The sequence below is a fragment of the Dermacentor albipictus genome, unplaced genomic scaffold, assembly GCF_038994185.2.
Source record: "Dermacentor albipictus isolate Rhodes 1998 colony unplaced genomic scaffold, USDA_Dalb.pri_finalv2 scaffold_13, whole genome shotgun sequence".
Classification (NCBI taxonomy): Eukaryota; Metazoa; Arthropoda; class Arachnida; order Ixodida; family Ixodidae; genus Dermacentor; species Dermacentor albipictus.
In genome coordinates this window covers 532,069-551,707 of record NW_027225567.1, presented here as the reverse complement: position 1 = coordinate 551,707, position 19,639 = coordinate 532,069, and the positions used below count along the sequence as shown (strand labels likewise).

Sequence of the window (19,639 nt, the reverse complement as noted above, 5' to 3'; positions counted from 1 at the left end):
TACAGTATGAGTATGCATCCTATCCTAAAGGGAGTCAGGATAGCCGTCTGCTACAATATGAAAGAAAATACACCTCTGACTCTATTGCACTGCTTGTTTCTTATTAAATGTAAGTGTCTATATGCAGATTTACAAGCCCCCTGCTTGTATTGATACAAGTGCAATGCTGTTTAATGATGTTTGTTAGCATGCTGCAAGTGTACATTTCAATTACCCTAGCTATTTCACTAAGTGATTGTTGAATAAGAAACGTGTTTTTGTCCTCATATGAAAAAGCTCATTTGAAATATGTCACACTGTTTGGACTTATAATATATTACCCAATAGACCTATATTTTGCAAGTTAGATCTAGCATGCAAATGATGACTGCTGTTGGCCACACAGTGTTGCTGCACCAATTTTCAGATTTGCAGACGTGGATAAGCAAATGAAGAGAAAATGAAACGCATGTTCTGTGCCACCCCATGATTTCAATGTATTGCTTGTGATAATATGAGGGGCCACTCGTGAACCTGTGTGCTACTCCCCCAAGCAGCGATTACTCAAGGAACCAGACATATAATGCTCTTTATTATTTACAGGCATCGCAAAAGTGTACAAAAGCATACTATACATGAAAAAAATCTGTATATATCACTTTTGCTCACAGCACACATCATAACAAAGCATAAAAATGTGGCACAACATCACGTAATAACTTAACAAAAGCAAGCATGGTTAAATAGGATGTGCTTAATTCAAAAGAGTCCATAGAGCTTTCCAACAAAACTGAACTCTGTTGCAAGGTAATGTAACATTTTCTATGGTGTTGGAAAATCAAAATGCAGCTGCAGTATTCATTTTGTAACAAGCAATGAAAGTGACTGTAAGGTCTTGTGAGCAACTTCCAGACAGCGAATAGCTAAAGCAAGTCTAAAGCCCTTTGATGGCATCTCATATTACTCATCTTTTATTATGTAGTTTAAGGAAAATGTTACTTCACCATGCCATTTCGACAACTATCACTCACTTATCTCAAACAAAATATTACGCAAACATCTAATTTTGCCAGCTACAGTTGGCAATCTGAAATTGTGGATATCTGATGCCATTGACTTAGCGTATAAGTGTACCATTCATAAATTCAAATGGAAAAAGAGGGTGACTCCACAAAGGACCCCAGTTTACGGCACTGTCGACAACATGCAAAAGAGGAGAGCATTATATGTCACGTACGTGATACCGTACAATTCCTGGTACTCAAGAAGAAACTTCTTCATCTTTCTCCTAACTGTAGCAAGCTCCTGAATGCAGATGCAAGGGTCAAGAAGGTAATGCATGATCACAAAGAATTTCAACTAATGGTTGTACTGTCTTTCTAGAATGCGTCCTATTAATGTGACTGGGGAACAAAACAGCAGCCGATTCCTCCAACCGGCAGCTTTCCACTCCTTTATGTCCTTTAAAGACCTTGGCAGCCTCGTGAGCTCCCATATGGGGGCGAGGCTCAGAAGACATTTGTCTGCATCAGGAAGATGTCGGCATAGATGAAATCGGTGGCACTGTCTGGACTCCAGCCACATAAACATTGTTGCCCGAACAAAACCAGAACAAATGGCATGCACGTAGCGTACTACAAAGGCCTCACTAAATGAAAAAAAAAATGAAAGAAGTGTCAGCACACTTGCTACTTTGATGCCACAACTAGGGGCCTGCACGGCCATTTGTGCATGGCACAAAAATGGCTCGTGTTCTGAGCTTGTTTGCAGAAGCACTTGGCAGACACACACGACAAAACCCATTTCCTTTTGAAACAACCTGCCCAGAGTCCTCACACGATGCACAACCATAAGCACTATTGAATTGTGTCATACTAGTTAGTTCACACTTGGAAACGCTGTCTACAGTACGGGGACCAGAAAATGTCTTTGACGTGTGCGATACACCCCTGCTGTCCCTCCAAACAACTCCAGTGGATGATATTTCATTCATTCTTTTCACAAACTGTATCAAAAAAGAGTTCATTGATGGCCTCCCTGTGCCAAACCACAGCCCAGACAACAAAAGAGTCTGTGCACATTCTTTGCATGGCAGTTCACTAATCATCAAAAGAAGAGACCACATGCTCGCATCAGAACTTTCGAAAAGGGGCACACCGTCAGTATTCAATGTCAATGTAATGTCATTCGAAGTCACAGGCAACTTGTACTGATAGCTTTTTGTGATGTCACACACATCAAAGGAAGTGCCTGTTCTACTGCATTGCAGCTTTCCTGATTCTAACACATCTGGAATTTGGCCCTTCAGATCCATTACAAGAAAAAATGATGAGCTTTTCAGTAAACTGCCACTCGCATAGTTCACATTGCACCAACTGCCAACCACATCATTTCCTGGTAATTCTGGTAGTTCACCAATATACCCAAAGCACACACTGCAGTATAAGTGCTTAGCATACTGCTTTTTGGATCCGGCAAAGTGTCAAAAAAGAAGTATACTTTGATGTTGGGTACGCGACACCTTCTGGCAAGTGAGCTCTGAGAAGCTGCACTAAGCTATCGGTGGCTTCTTTTGAGCAGCCATGGCGCAAGCTGTGGGCCATGACCATTAAGAGGCTTTCGGCTTTCGTAAGCTTGGCTCCAGGAAACAGGTCTTCATCCTAAGCAGAGAGAAATGGTAGCAAACAATGGTGGTGTTAGAAAAAGTACAACATTACAATCATACACTTGTAGATGCCTGTTTTGTTACCTGCACAGTAAATTGGACAGAAAGTCCTGCCATGACAAGGGCTTCATGAGTTATCTTGTGGCACTGAGTTTATACTGGCTAACATGTTACTTAACCTGGCAACCAGCTTTAATGCACCATTTTAAGCTACCCCTCTTACTTTGTGAACCTGCCTCGAAATAATGCAGGTGCCAACTGTGCATGGTGAACACCAGATGGCCACCAAAGAAACCTCTTTAAAGCAGCCATGGTATACATGCAGCACAGTGAGACTAAGCACTGTCTTGCCATGAAATGTGTGCTTCGGGACAGCAGATATTTTTAACATGTACTTTTGGAGTACTATTAAATAACGACAGATGTTCAAGGAAGATTTGAGGGCTTCATTTGCAAACAACCCCAAAAAAAGCAGGCTTTGGCCACAACACGACAAAATTACACACACACACACACACACACACACACACACACACACACACACACACACACACACGCGCGAACGCACGCACGCACGCATTATGTATATATGCTAGAACAGGCGCTAAGATAACGCCTGAACGTTAAAGGAAAACCCTAGGAAATTCCATCAGCACATTACGTATTCTAAGGCTCTGCGGTGCTCTGTTCCTGCCTCAGCTCCACGTTACCAGCACCGGTTTACTAATGCTTTACCATCAGTAAACACAGGTTACTGACGTAAACTGTGTTTACATCAGTAATATGAATTTAACAGCGCGGTTTTCTCCTTAATTGGGAGAAATAACTGCTGCGAGCAATGATCGCATCGGTACGCTCCCTACTTCATTCCATCACGTCAATATTTTCACTATACGACTCGGTCACTACGCTGCATAAGCTTCAGGAGATAACCTGCGGCAGGCGTTACAGCGGGGCAAAATAAGACGTCACAGCAACAAAATAATATCTGGAAATTACGCCTGACACCACAACGCTTACCAAGTCATCCTTCCAGGCTCTCGGAAAATGCTGCTCGCCGGGGTCAGGATACACGTCAGCGCAATCAGCGTCACATTCCGATTCGCTGCTCTCAGACGACGAGGTAGTTTCATGCGTGCTTTCCAATGGATGACAGTCTTCAGTTGCAGCGTCAATTGAAGGGAATGGTGCGATGTGGCCTGCGTCTGCTTCGTTTTCGCAGAAATTCTGTTCACTTGCATCAGTAGAACCCAGTTCACTGTCCAACGCGGCAGACGAAGCACCGACTGATGTACGTTTTTGAACCTATTTTGAGCGTATGGGCACGTCGATGGACGGGTCCCATAAGTAATTTCCGAATTGTCTTCTCGGCGACATTATTCGTGAACGGCGCTGGGCCTTGCACGATTACTTTACGATAAAATATAGAGCGCAACACCCAAGTAAAACATAGCGAACAGCGAATGCGGAGTACAGCGGAGTAGTCATACAATCACGTAGTAGTGCACCCGCTGGCTAGAAAACCTAAAGCGTTGCCAGACGGTCAACTGCCTCGACGCTCAATGACTCAACAGTGAAACGTTAGATCAGCGTATCCAAGAGGTAGGTCTGGAAAATGCATTTTATATTATTAGGCAATAGTGTGTGGCTCACAGGGCCGCAAACATTTATTAAAGTTTTGTTTCAAGCTTTTGTTATGAGTTTTTAAAAAAATAATTTTAAGCCAAACACAGCCATATCTAAAAAGTGAGCAGGAAACACTGATACCATCTCTTTCGTTTGCGTATGGTTTGCGTCGTGTTTGCATTTTTCCGTCGCCATTTCGTACGTATTTTTGTTAGTTGCCTCCCGTCAAGTTGGTTCTTTATTTTATGTTCCGGCCTCGGCACGTGCGTTTGTTTGCTCGGACAGCTGGAGCGTAAGATGTCTCACGTCCTTGCGAAGTGAGTTGACGATAACAAGTGGGACGTGTATCCCCTGAATGCTTTGGCCGACACGGATGTGGCCTTCCGTCTCATATCGCAGCAGGGGTCAATTAAAGAAGTATTCAACTCATCAGTTGGAAAGAAGGAGCGCCACCGGACCCGGCAGTACTCCTTGCCTTCGGTGAGTACATCTCGTGTTTTTTGACGGCTGTCCCTACTAAAGTAACATATTTAACAGGGAGAGGCGAGCTAGTTGGTGGTCGATATTGGAATGCATCATGTAACCGCGAAAACGACAACGGACGATGAAACATCCGCGCCTGTCCTGTGTGTTTCTTTCCTCGTCCGTTGTCGTTTGCGTGGTTACATGATGCATCCCAACTAAAGGCACGTTACACGGAACCTGTCTCAGAAAAGTTTATGCGCTGTCCAGGTTGCCGGTGTAGCGTGTTGCACGTACAATCAATTGATCACTAAGACACGGAAAAAAAAAACATCTCATAGCGAATATGATCGACGCGACCAGTTTGTGTGCTAGACCTTGACATTTTTCATACGTATGCCCGAGCAGCGCAATGTAATACAGCCTAGCCACAAATTCGTGCCAGCTTGCCCGCTTATCAGTCATTCTGCTCGATATTTCAGCAAAGTTCTGACTGGTGTCGCATAAAAGTCGCGGGCCGCTTTTATCGTCGCGACGAGAGATTGGAGAATTTTTACAAGCACTGCTCCCGGAGGGGACATGTAACCGGCAAACGAACGCTTCAGAAGAGCACTTGATATTATAACAAAAGAGGCGGCGCAGGTTCTCCAGGGCACCCAAGGGGTGCGGGAGGATCAAAGCTGGAAGCAGGGCGGCCCGTGAGTTGGGGCCGCGGAGGCCGAAGCGTGTCAGGGGCATTCACACTGTAAGGCATTCGTATTTCGAGCTGCCGGTCTTCTACAGGTGGATGGTCACGCATTTATGAAAAAGAAGTAATATTTATTTATTTACAATATCGCAAAGACCCCAGTAAAGGGATTTTACATGAGGGGTGGGCTATTTACAAATGCATTAAGTGTTATATACAATTTTTTTTATTACTGTATTGAAGTCGGTGCTACTGGAGAGGAGCGCAACGTCAGAGGGAAGGTAATTCAAATCTTGCAATGTTTTGACAAAAAATGAAGAAAGATTCACAGTGGTTCGAGCAGATGGTGGGTATACAGCTGTTTCGTGATTGGTGCTGACTTGATGGCAGGAGTACAAGGTGACGTGTGATAAAACTTGAACAATAGGCACAGACGTGCTATTCTGCGGCGTGCTGAAAGACTTCCAAGGTTTGCACGAGATTTTAGTTCGGTGAGACTAGAATGGTATGAGCATTCTGAGAAAATGAATCTGGCTGCATGGTTCTGTACAGATTTTAGCATTTTATTAGGGTTACATTGGTGAGGGTCCCAAACAGTACATGTGTATTCCAGTTTGGTCTGATTATTGTGTGATAGGCGAGAAGTAGGACAGAAGGATGTGGTAGATAAAGGTTACGATGTAAACAACCAAGAACGCGGTTAGCTTAATTAGTAGTGTGCATTGTATGAAAGGACCGTGTTAAATGTGATGACAAATGAACACCTACGTACTTGCACGCACTTACACATGAAATTGTGAAGTTATAGATCAAATAATTCAGTGATGAGTAATATTGCTGGCAATGAAAAGAAAGTAGTGATGTTTTATTTGTGTTTAGTGACATGAGCTACTCGTTGCACCAGATTTCGATCCGTTGAAAGTCAGACCGAAGGGAGTGAATGTCAGACAGGTTGTTAATTGGACGATATACGTAGCATGCAGTCGTCTGCAAAAAGTGTGATGTTAGAAGAAATATCACTCGGTAAATCATTGATATATATTAGGAATAATAGTGGGCCTAGGATCGTGCCCTGAGGCACGCCCAAGCTGACAGGAAGGTAGGCAGAAGACTGTTTATTGGCGTGCACGAATTGCTGGCAGTTAGTTAGAAAGTCACAAATCCATTCAAAAGCAAAAGAATTAACGCATGAAAGTTTTAGAAACGGGCGTTCATGAGGAACGTTATCAAATGCTTTCTCGAAGTCCCCCCCCCCAAAAAAGGACACACACTCACACGATATATCTCACGTGCTCCTTTCTTCCGCATTCCAAAGAAAGCCTGCGAAATATAAAAAAATACCATGTGACGGGGCAATGGTGCACTGTTATTGTGTTGCTTGCTCTCAAGCGTGCGATGGATGAAGACGTCGGCTGCAGCGAGACTGGCCCGTGACAGGGCGTTACGTCTGGTGTAGGTGTCTGGGCGTGCGGCTTTTATCGCATGACGGCACAAATGCATGCTGCTGGCTGAGCGGTGCCGAAGCGATAAAGCATCTAAGGAGACGAAAGAGAACAAGAAGATAGCTTTATTTCTTTTTTATTCTTGAAATGGACACGAGCTGGCGGCCTGCCGATGGAGTGTAATGGGGTTGGGCGGGGAGGCGGCGTTAGGGCCGGAATGATTTTGCAGTGACCTTCAATCCAAAAAGTGCCTTTCGATTATAATGCGTGTTCGAAGAGGTCACCATCTCATAGGCACATTTTCCAAGCCGTTCTTGATCATGGTATCAGGGATGGAGTTGCAAACTTGTCTTACTTTTTCTTTTAGGTTCTCTGATGTTGTAGTTGGTGTCCGGTATACTTGATCCTTGATGTAGCCCCAGAGAAAGAAAGCAAGGGAGTTAAATCTGGCGACCATGCTGGCCAAGCAATGAGCCCATGCTGTCCAATACACTGCTGCGGGAATAATTCATGCAGCCATTTGCAAGCTTTGGTGCTGCCATGTGCATGAGCACCATCATGCTGATACCAAATATCCTAGCCAATGGAACTCGGCAAAGAAAATCCTCAGGCGCCCCATCAAGGATGTCATTCATATGTTTCGCCTGTAAGCATGTTATTAAAAAACAGGGGGCCAATGATAGTGCCACCGTAAATTCCACACTACACGTTAACCGACCGCTGATATTGGTAATGTCTTCAAAACCCAGTGAGGGTTTTCGTTGCTCCAATAGTGAGTGTTGTGGATGTCCACGTGGGCATTACATGAGAAGGTAGCTTCATCAGTCCACAATGTTTTGTTGGCAAAGCCCGGCTGAAGATAATCTTCCACCTTGATTATAATCCAGTTTGCCAAGTGCTTTCGATTTTTGAAATAGCGGGGCTCCAACATCTGGTGCAGCTGCATGTGGTATGGATGAGGCTGCCTCTTCTTAAGTACTCTTCACATTGGAGAATTTGGCACTCCAGCTTCAGCACCCACACTACGAGCGCTTGCATGTGGGTCTGAAGAAAACTGACACAGTATCTATCTCCACGTCCTCGTCCAGGATTGAAGATTTATGTTGCTTCTTCGTAAAAGTCCCAGTCTGTCTCAGCGTTTCATATGCATGCACAATCATCATTGAGCTCAGATGCTTACCTGGATGCCAGTGTGGAAATAGCTAAAGTGCCCGCCTTCTATGTCCACTTGACGCACCTAGAGCCAAAACCATATCCTCCCTTTCCTCATTGGAGTAAGCCATATATGCTCAACGTTGGTCACAGCTGAATAGTGTTGCTGTAGAGAACACGCAGGGATATGTGTGCCTGAGGAGCTCTGGATATTGGGGGCGAGCTCCACCACTGGAAAAGCTCATGCCACCATCGGCGTGACGTGACATATGAGAGGTCACGTGAACACAGTGGCCGCATCGGCTGCATTGGAAGCACCGAAGCCAGCTGAAAATGAAAGTTTAAAGTGCCACCTGTGCTACAGTTCTGATTAAGTGGTGAGGCTTTACCGCTTAACATTTGAAAGTACTCTTAATAGGTAGTGGCTGCCTTTGGAAGCGTGCAGCAAGGTAGGCTGCTGCTCGGTGCCGTTGTGCCGGACGTACGCAGTGGAGCCTGGTGTCAGCCTTATTCACACGTAGCCACAGAACAAAGAGCCACATGAAGCTTGACTCGCGAAACTTAGAAGTGGCAGACAGCCATCACCTACAACTCCGGTATGCAGCAAACAGGTGCGAGGAAGATTTCTGCTATGGTGTCAGGACTGCGCGATTTTCGGTGAGTAGCAGAAAACGCACACCGAGACGCTTGCCCGCGCCCACTGCCTAGCTAATGTCATGACGGTTTTGGTCTATGAACTTGTTGACGCTAGATACTGGCAAGTTCACTGGAACGGAAAGGGAGCGGCAAGAAGCACATTAAAAAAAGGCATGGCATATGGTCACGTTTGTGTTATGAATTATTGCACTGGATTACGACGAAGAAGCACAGGGAAATCGCACGCTGAGAAGACCGATAAGCATACAGTGCGATGCAACTTGAGAAATAATATTGGAACGTCCAAGAATTCAGAAGACAAAAAAAGATTTAATCGTTGCGATGGCACATCACAGTCACCGTAGGTGTCGAAATCTCTATCACAAAATTATTTTTGAACAGTTGTGATAGCGTCCATGCAACAAAGATTGCCATTGTACTGTAAAATGCTCATATGCTGCAGCCTAAAGCTCACGGCACGGTGCGAAAACGCGCTCACAGCGAAAGCAAAACATTGTTCACAGACGTGCATGCAGACATGCAGTCGGTCGCCGCGAACCCGTGCGATCGCTGCATTGAGGCTTCATTCTGTTGTGCCCCATTTGGTTACACAGACAGCCCACTATAAGAACATACTTCGCATAGTTTATTCGCAGCATTTGCCTACCTTTCACGCAATTAGGGAGACTCCATCCTGGCGACCGCGTGCAGTGGCGCTCACTGTACATATGTATTCGGCAAAGAGAGAGCGTCTGTAAACGATTCTGTGCGTTCAGTTTGCCCAAGATTATTATATCGACAGTCAAAAACTTCCCTCGTTGTGAGAGTACTTACATAAATGTTGAGGAGGGCCGCCACGTCGGGTTTTTTTAGCGCTGTAAGCGAAACCTATGAGGAGCGTGCCGCGTGATCTCATACTACGCAAGGGAGGAGCTTCTGACAGATGGCGACTCCGTAAGTCCTCGCCCCCAACATTGCAGTTCGCTGGAATTGGTTCAGACGAGGTACATAAGGTATGATCTACATCCGGTAAACTGGAACAGCCTGTGGGCGCACTCTCTCGGGGACTGACACGCTGGTGACGGTGCACAAGTGTGAAGCCAGACGCGGCCACCCGATACTGCGACCACAAAGTGATGTGCATCCGTGGGGTGCGAGATAAAAAAAAAAGTCTGGTAGACAGTAAGTGCGAGAAGGAGAGCAGACGGGGCCAGTATGGAAAGAGTTGCCTGAAGAATACATGTGTAATCTTCCTTGAATATAGCCAAGGTTTTTTTACCATTAGTTAGTTTTGTCCGCATGCGACTTATCCGCTGTTATTCGAGCCCTAAGGTTTAAAATTGTAGCATCATCGTTCAATTTCAAAACTTTTACAAGGTCATTTGTGTACAAAGGCAAAATTCCAGCAGCAGCAATTGCTTTCCATCATTCCCACGCACTTCGCCCTTTCCTTCTTTCAAGCAGAATCAAAATGCTGCTTTCATCTTTTCTCTTTTGTGGCCTTAGATGCTTTATTGCTTTGGCAACATTTGGCCAGCAGCATGCATTTGCACCGTCCTGCAATAACAGCCGCATGCCCGGATACCTACACCAGGCATAACACCCTCTTGTGGGCCAGTCTCACTGCAGCCGACACTGTTCATCCATCGCACGCATCAGAGCAGCACAATAACAGTCCACAAGTGCCCCGCCACGTGGTATTTTTTCATATGTTGTGGGCTTTCTTTGGAACGCGGAAAAAGGGGCCATGTGAAATATACCGTGTTGGAAACAATTTATTGAGAGGTTTCTGTAAATGCTCTACAACTTTGCATCTCACACTTGGGGTCTGCAGCCAATGCTTAAAAAGTTGATTAATTAAACATAAATAATCCGTTAGTTAAGGGGAAAATAAAAAACAGCCTGAGTAACTCTAGAACAGTGCCAACATTATGAATTTGGTTCAACTTGCGTCCGGAGTGCCTTTCATTTTGAAAACTTTGGCTCAAGCTATGTGGGACAATCTGTATATATAGTACAGGAGGGAGATTGAAAGGTTAGATGACATAGCTGGCTGTTCATTACACTATTACCAAAAAAGTTGTTTGTAAATTTAATAACTAACCCTCATTTATCACTAGTTGCGAATAAGCTCATTATGTAAACTAGGTTGGTACTTAACCAGACTTACTTAGTCAAGACAAGCATGGGCCGGTTTTTGTAGCAATGCCTTTTCCCATGGAGGAAAGAAACAAAGTAGGAGGGCTTGACGTCACATTTTTGAAGAAGTGACTAGCGCAAGGGTGGACATGAGACAATGAGACACTAAAAAGATGACAAGGACAAGCGCCTGTCCTTGTCGCCTTTTAGTGTCCACTCTTGCGCTAGTTACTTCACCATGGAATACCAACTAGCCCGGTCTCGCACCCCACATTTTTGAAGCCGGAAATGCAGCCATGTTGGTGTGCCATCTCCCTTTGTGCCTCCACTCAGTTCGCCAGAACAGTTAGGCACGAGCTTTGAACTTGCATTGCTATGAGCTGCCAGAAGTGTGTGCTGCTGATGCGCATCAGAACAATGCCTGTGAAACTTCTTGATCAGTTTTAGTGAAGCAGACGCGATCCTGTGCCCATCTGGGGCATGTTGAAGAAGATGACAAAGACCTGCACCGCAGATACTTGAGTACGTCTGTTGCTGACACTTGCACTCACAGACCCAAAACATCTTTCGAGCTTACACACCTCGCTTCAAAGTCAGCTTGTCTTGCGAACATAATGTGCTGCGAGAAAGACGCGGGTCGAACAAGCTTATTTCACTTTTCAGAGGCCTAGCACAGCAGCGAGAGCTTAAGGGGCATGGTTGCTATGGCAAGGTTTTCATTTGAGGCACCATTACCAGTGCTGCATTGCGAAAAACAGCATGCGACTTCCGTCACACTACCTCCAACACGTCTGTGTTGGCCGGCGCCTCTCCTACGCTCTCCTTCTTCCATGCCTTTTCCCGATAACAATGCCTTTCAGTGCTCTTCGCTTTAGTGAGTGGTCAAGCGAGGCTGTGTATCGGGCGGAGCTTTAAAAGAGGCCACTCATAAATGCGAAAAGCACTGAAAGGCATTGGCATCGAGAAAAGGCATCGCTACAAAGTACTGGCCATGCTCGCCACTTCTTTCTGTATAAGTAAATACAAATAAAAATTGGCTCACAAATGTACAGGTCTTGACACAGCATAAGAATTGGGGATAAGAGTTAATGGAGAATAGCTTAGTAACTTGCGAATCGCTGATGATATTGCCTTGCTTAGGAACTCGGGGGACCAATTGCAATGTATGCTCACTGACCTGGACAGGCAAAGCAGAAGGGTGGGTCTAAAAATTAATCTGCAGAAAACTAATGCTTAACAGTCTCGGAAGAGAACAGTAGTTTACGATAAGCAGCGAGATACTGGAAGCGGTAAGGGAATACATCTACTTAGGGCAGGTAGTGACCGTGGATCCGGATCATGAGACTGAAACAATCAGAAGAATAAGAATGGGCTGGGGTGCGTTTGGCAGGCATTTTCAGATCGTGAACAGCAGGTTGCCATTATCCCTCAAGAGAAAAGTGTGTAACAGCTGTGTCTTACCAGTACCCATCTACGGGACAGAAACCTGGAGGCTTATGAAAAGGGTTCTCCTTAAATTGAGGACGATGCAACGAGCTATGGAAAGAAGAATGATGGGTGTAACATTAAGGGGGATAAGAGAGCAAGTTGGGTGAGGGAACAAGCACAAGTTAATTACATCTTAGTTGAAATCAAGACAGAAATGGGCCTGGCTAGGGCATGTAATGAGGCGGGAAGATAACTGATCGTCATTAAGGGTTACGGACTGGATTCAAATAGAAAGGAAGCGTAGCAGGGAGCAGCAGAAAGTTAGGTGGGCGGATGAGAGTAAGAAGTTCGCAGGGACAACATGGCCACAATTAGCACATGACCGGGGTAGTTGGAGAAGTATGGGAGAGGCGTTTGCCCCACAGTGGGCGTAGCCAGGCTGATGATGATGAAGCAAGTGATCATTGTTAGCATTGTGTTCAGTGGGGCTGGTTGGTTCATGTTTAGAATAAAGACAGGGACAGCACATCACGGAGTACAAGACAGCGCTCTGTGCTGTGCTCTTTACTCGCTTGCCCTGTGTTGCGCTGTTCCTGTTTTTATTCTAAAGGGATCATTGTCTGTGTTTATATATTTTTAAATAAGGTTTCCATTGAAACCGTTCAACGGTGTGGAGTAAACAAAAATATCGGCACATCTGAACATTAGAATATTATTCATCAAACAACCATGCAGGCTGACTGATCACTGGTTGTCCAGTTTTAATCTTTGAATAAGTTGGGAATCCAGCAACCGAACAACTGGTATTGCCAAAGGCCTGATTTAATGGTGCTTTTATAGTTTGTCAACTACCATTGGCAATATTGAATTAAGGCGTGTTTGTAAGAAGGCATTATGTTGATAACTTCGATGAGAGTCTGTGAAAATGCACTGCCCACAGATAATTTTCGTGCGCGTGATACTGCTAAACCAATTGTTCTTGTATGTCTTTAAAAAAATAGATGCTTTCTTTTATTTCAGATATCAACCCATGCAGCACCTGTACTGTTCAGGTAAAGGCACTTCAAGAAGAAAATCGGGAATTAAAAGATGAAGTGGAACATATGAAGCGGATGGCAGAAAAACACGATTACATTTATGGTAAAAAGCCTTTAAACATATGTTGCCACAACATTATACAGTCAGCAGCTGTCCTAACCTTGGTGCTTGACCACTTGCCATTGCTTTTGAAAAAGTTGAAGACCCTTCAAAATAAGAAAGAAGTTAATTTCATGAAACATGTTTTTCAACGGAAAGGTTTTTGCTTCCGTTATTACCATGTGAACTTGGTCACAAAGTGCCAAACTATGTCATAAAAGGCGCTGGTAAGAACACTCTTCCTTTCCTATGAAAGCACAACAAAATTTTTCAGGTAAATGAAGAGAAAGAAGTTTTACACCATAATGCATTCGTCGATTATCAGCCATTTCTAACATATTTATAGGCCATTGAAAGGCAGTACAATGGCCTGTATTTAGGATTTTTTCCAGTAAAAGCTTAAATTTTGCATCAGGCAAATGGTCAGGACCTGTACAATGCTGAAAAAAAAATGCTTGGACGGAATATGGTACAATAGTGTACACATGTGACGACCACTCAAGAAAGCTGATACGGTGTGCTAATTTAACAATGAATTGAAAAATATGCAAACACTGCCTCTTGTGATAGCTCATTGTGTTATTAAACTGAGAAAGCTTTGTTAGAATAATTTTTTGCTTAAAGGGAGAAAAAAGGATATTGAAGTGCTATTCCACCGATCACAAAATGTACAATACATCTCACTTCAGGAAGCCTCTTGGCGCCAAAGACGGAATGCATGGATACGAGCGCTCCTGTGCCAATAAATAGAGGTTAGTCTAAACTGATTTTAAGGTAATTGCTTCATTGCTAGGGTGGTTATGAGCCTCTTCAGTCAAGCAGGGCTGCTAGATACTTGTGTTTACCAGCATGTCACTGTCTGCTAATTTCCTGCTTGGTGCCCTTACACAGCATTGGGCAGTGCATTGATACCGACGTATTTGCTACCCGACTACTTGTGCCAGTCTAGTTAGAATTGGGCAGAATGCAATAAATAAAATAATAATAATTGCAGATTCTCGTAAATATCAAACGAGTAAGTTGGTGGGAATGAGCTGCCCAGTATTGTGTAAGGATGATGAGCCGGCCGTTAGTAGACAGCGACATGCTACTAAATACACGTAATCTAGCAGCTCTGCTTGACTGAAGAGGCTCGTAACCACCCCAGTACTGAAGGAATCAACATAAAATCAGTTTGCACTACCCTTATGGCACAGTAACGCTCGTGTTTAGTACTACAGGCTCAATATATAACAAGAGATCAAAGGACGAGAGAAAAGAAATAAAATGTGCATGCATCCGCTAGCACAAAAACTTGGAAAAGGACAGCAGAAGCACAATGAGATAAACAAAGTGCCGAGTGATCGCTTTTTCATTCTGCGTAACTTGTGCATTTATCCACTTCCAGTTTCATTTCACATGCTGCCATGGCTCAGTGGCTGCATTTTGACTGTGGTGCAATCCAAAAGCACCTGTCTGTTGTGATATACTAAAGAACCATAAGTGATTGCTTTCATAATTTCGTAACCAATTTATTTTGCAGAAGCACCCAAATTAGTCAAAACGAACTAAAACGGCACTTGGCAAGGTTGTAAATCAAGCCAAACAAACAGTTGGAGCTTTTCTTGCTTGCCCAAAGGTGCATATATCTATCATATCCTCTGTCTTAGCTAGCTAACATAAATGCATGAAATGGTACTGTTAGAAAAATGAATTTTTCGCACTATCCTTAAACTTGTTCTCTGCAAGCTCCAAGTCTCTTCAAGTCAAAGGCAGGAACATGCACATTGGTATAGCAATGCATCATCAGAAATCGCTGTTTACTTAAAAAGGCAGGATGACCTCTCATTGATAGGCTGCATTTTTCATATCAATTTTGTCTGTGAAAGCACACATTAGGGTTGATGCCTGAGGAAACTTGTCACTGTCTTCACTGTAATTATGCATTTATGTTTCTGGCTAGAAACGTCATTTATAGTCCTAATATAATGTGTGCTGTGTAGCATCCATGTCTGAACCTGTACTTACTATTGCCAAAAAGCACTCGTCCTGTCTCCCTTTCTCATCCGTGTTTTCTTCGATGAATTCATAACAGTGAGCTTGCGTTTGAATCCTTTTAAGCCACTGATAACTTACACCATCACCAGACAGTAACTTTATTGTCATGAGCTTGTACAATTTCACTTGATGGAGCTCACTTTAGTGTTACATGACAAAAAAGTGTCACCTTATATTGAGGGCTATGGTGCTTATCAGAGTAGTATGCACTTGAGCTTTTCCTGTGCCTTTATGCTGTGTGTAGATGTCATAAATGGATATGAAAGTGCCAGAAAAACCAAACTTGCCTCCGGTGGGAGCCAAACCCACAACCTCTTCACTACAAATTGCGTTACCGCGGCAACTGTTCCAACTTCTAGATTCTTGGGTATTTTGTTTATGTGTAACTGTGGGTGTGTTAGCCAGTTCTATTCATGCCAATCCATTGAATGTGGACCATCCTTTTGGCCAATGGTGACGCATATGTGAACTTTATGAGCAGGCAGCTGACCAATAAACTCTTGTATGCTATTTGAAGACATCAAACCTGCCTGATTCAAGACCCTCATTATGAAATTAAAGACAAAGGGAACTGAGGGGCCCAATTTTGTTAAACACAATCATGTGAAACCAACAGATAATAAGCCAAATAGAGCATAAAGGAAGTTATCTGTATTTTTTTACTTAAGTGTAGAAATGATAAAGCAAAATGATAGTCGATGAAAAACAACTTGCTGCTGTAAGTCATGTCAGTAACTGCTGCAGGTTACCGCATTGTTTCTCTCCTTTAAACTTAGCTATTTGTTCCTAGATGTGTCACCCGCTGTGGTTGCTTAGTGGCTATGGTGTTGGGCTGCTAAGCATGAGGTCGCGGGATCGAATCCCGGCCACAGCGGCTGCATTTCAATAAAGACAAAATGGAAAAGCGCCAGTGTACTTAGATACAGATGTTTAAAAACCCCAGGTGGTCCAGATTATTCAGGAGTCCCCCACTACAGTGTGCCTCATAATCAGATCGTGGTTATGGCATGTAAAACAGCATAACTTAATTTTTTGTTAGGTATGTCATTGCCAGCAAATTCTGAATCTTACTCTGCAAAAGGTTATGGGCTATACAGCTCCTACATGATATTTTTTTTTCATGTTCCCAGGTGGACATTGGGGCCGGTGTGAGTGTTGAAAAAGGCACCCTAGAGAAGCTATGCTGAGCATGCGAAAGTGGCCTTGGCAAATTTGCCAGGGCTCTTTTGTGGAATGTATTCACCCCTGAGGAGCTACGGGACGAACCGCTCCTGGGTGAGAAGAGCAACTTGCACTTAAACCAGCCATTCAAGGAGGCCTTGGACCCTATTCGTATCCGAGCTGTGATTGGTATGTACGTCAGTCCTAGTGGTACAACTCCAAATTTCAGTCTTGGAACATTATTTTAAAAATTCGCATCTCCTCGTGCGTTACTTAGCAAGAGATATGCGCCAGCACAGCAATATTAGCTTTTAGTTTGACTGGTCAAGCTCGGCACCACCAGGTAGCTGGACCGTACAGAGCGATCAGGCCACTCACGGACGTCTAGGCTAAAAGCTCCTTATCACAGCAATAGTAGCATGGAGAGGATTTAGTGTACGCCTCCACCTATCCATCAAAATCTCCAAATCTTGCCTGTGGTTAACAGAAAACCAAACACGCTTGGCATTGCGACAGAATGCTTGCAACACATGCTGCTTCGAAAGCTCGCTTGGGATCGACTGCCAGTCAGCTGGCAGAGAAGTTTGAGAGGCTTGGTGCGCTGGCTCAAGACAACTAGAAGGAGATGACAGGATGTCCCATCACGATGCAGAGCCAGTGAAGGCGGAGCTTAGCCTGGCGAATGAGTTGGAGAAAAAGCATGGCTATGGAGGTGGGTAACTTGTAATTGGCTAAAGTTCTCTGAAAGGGCCCCTGAAACAGTTCGGACAAATTTTGTAGACGCGTAAGATACAGCTAAAGTTAATCATTCACACCACAATTTGTGTGAAGCCTTGCTTATTAAGAGAGCCACTGACGATTACAAGTTACCCTCCTCCATAGCCATGCGTTTTCTCCTCAACTCGTTTGCCAAGTGATCAGGGCTAAGCTCCGCCTTCACTGGCTCTGCGTCAGGATGGCACGTCGTGCCGTCTACTTCCAGTTCTCTAGGACCGAGTGCGCGAAGCCTCTCCAACCTCTCCACCAGTTGCTTGGCAGTCGACCCCAAGCGAGAGCTATCGAAGCAGAGTGCATTCTGAGCAGTCTGTCGCAATGCCGAATGTGTCTGGCATTCCGGTAACCACAGCTGAGCGGACTGATTCGTCTGCACGGTCTAGCCACCTGTTGGCGCAGAGCTTAACCAGCCAAACAACGAGCTCATATTGCTCTGTCTCGGCGTAAAACAATTTAAGCATTTACAAAAACATGTTAACGATTACGCTCGTGCAAAATATTTACACCAGCAGTAAGGAAGAATACACTTTGTTACTGTTACTGTTTTTGGTCAAGCTCTGTGCCATCAGGTGGCTGCGCCGTGCAGTTTGCGCTTCTGCTCATCCTGTGAAACGGCACAGTCAAACGGCCAGGCCCTGTCTCCTTGTGCTTGCATTTACACAAATACCGGACTCGCGAAACACTATTGTGGTTTTTAGTAATCCTCCGGTGTAAAGTGACGGCTGCAAACGTGCAAATCCTGGCGCCGATTCGATATCGACAGTCCGACGCACTGCAGCCACTTCGCTCGTCTGCTGCCTTGCAGAGGGACATGGTGTCGCAGCTTGACATTGCCAGTTACGTTTTCAGCCTTCAACGTAACAAAGGCGAATCGTGTTTCTTGCGAAAGGACTGAGACCGACAATGACTGCGGAGCTCTCGTAAAAATGGAGCACGTTGCAACACAAGCAGATGACACTTGCTGTGCGCCAGAAGTGTAGTGACAAATTTTTCTTATGCATTCTTTTTCTGTTACTTTCTTTTTTATAGAAACAAATTAACTAACATTCCAACTATTAAGAACAACATTGGTTCACCATAAAGTTAAAAAAATTATTGATGAAGCGCGCTGGGCGGCCAGTCGGATAGCTTGCCCTACCAGCATCATTAGGACAGTTTACATCAAATGGTTAGATGCGGCTGAAAATTCAGCCGAGTGGTGTGCTGTGATCGGCAGCAATGTAAATTTTTGAAATCTTATAATAAATTATGTGCTTTAACCGGAGCACCTACATGTGTCAAATAATGATCAGAAGGACCTATCCTCTAATGGCTCAGTATGTTTGTACAGAATCATCAAAATCATTTCGGGGTCCCTCTAATGTAAGATGCTTTACACAGATTGTTGTGCGAATGTTTTACTGTAGCTGTGCCCCACGTGCCTACAAAATTTGTCCGGACCATTTCGGGGACACATAAGTGTGTCTTAGCAACAAGGCTGTATGTCAACGCTTATTAGCCTTCATATAGCTGTGATACTTTAGTGTTGCTATCATTGCTTCCACTTTTGGGTGAAGCTTCAACTGTTTTTGTCATTGAAATTCATTTTTTCTGATTGCCCGATAATTTGATAAGGTTTACGCACCCTTTTGGGTAAGAGAAATTTGCTGTGAGGATAAATGAATTTATAAAAGGTCAAATTTTCATTCAACGAAATTTTTATACAACGAAGTAAAGTGCTGGTTTTACTGGCTTCGTTATAGAGGATTACCTGTACGTGCAAATGAATTATATAAAATTCCAATGAATAGCTGCTAACACACTGACCTGTTCTTTATGCATGCCAAAGAGCTTGGTGCCAGTACTGAGATGTTTATCTTCATTCTGCCTCTGCTCTTTACAATATTGTGGTGCACACTTGATAACTGCAGACCCTGGCTCAAAGTACACAACGTAGCTAAATTACTCTGTGATGATGTTTTATGACTGACACTAGCAGTGTGGCCTGCACTTAAACATAGCATAAGGCTTCAATTTGTTATTATTTTATTAGACAGCTAGAAAATCCTGTATGCATCGGTAATCTTATGCTGTATTTCTTTTCCAGACTACACATGCTCCAAGTTTCCCTCTGCCAGCCTCTCCTACATAAAGAACATCATCTCCCCAGTACTGGCAAGAGAAATGAAAGAGCCTGAAGCTCAATAAATTTGTGGCCTATTGTATAAAAGGAATGATTCACATGCTTTTTGTTAATCACGAAGTTGTTTCTTTTCATAACACCACAGGGAAAGAGGCCTTGCAATTTAAAGCTAGAAAATGCACCTTGAAGAT

The 19,639-nt window shown here is 44.0% G+C and overlaps 1 protein-coding gene and 2 long non-coding RNA genes across 3 annotated transcripts in view; 2 read left to right on the top strand and 1 right to left on the bottom strand.

Moving 5' to 3' along the window:
* The window catches only part of LOC139051640 (uncharacterized), a 335,738-nt gene that overhangs the window by 175,682 nt on the left and 140,417 nt on the right, over positions 1–19,639 (top strand). The gene's annotated exons all lie outside the window — the stretch shown is intronic.
* Positions 551–4,240, bottom strand: LOC139051643 (uncharacterized). Its single transcript, XR_011509472.1, has 2 exons — positions 3,665–4,240; positions 551–2,639 (listed from the first exon to the last, which is right to left on the bottom strand). It is a non-coding gene; the product is annotated as an uncharacterized lncRNA (long non-coding RNA).
* LOC139051642 (uncharacterized) lies at positions 4,604–19,557 on the top strand. Its single transcript, XR_011509471.1, has 4 exons — positions 4,604–4,750; positions 13,238–13,357; positions 16,522–16,741; positions 19,413–19,557. It is a non-coding gene; the product is annotated as an uncharacterized lncRNA (long non-coding RNA).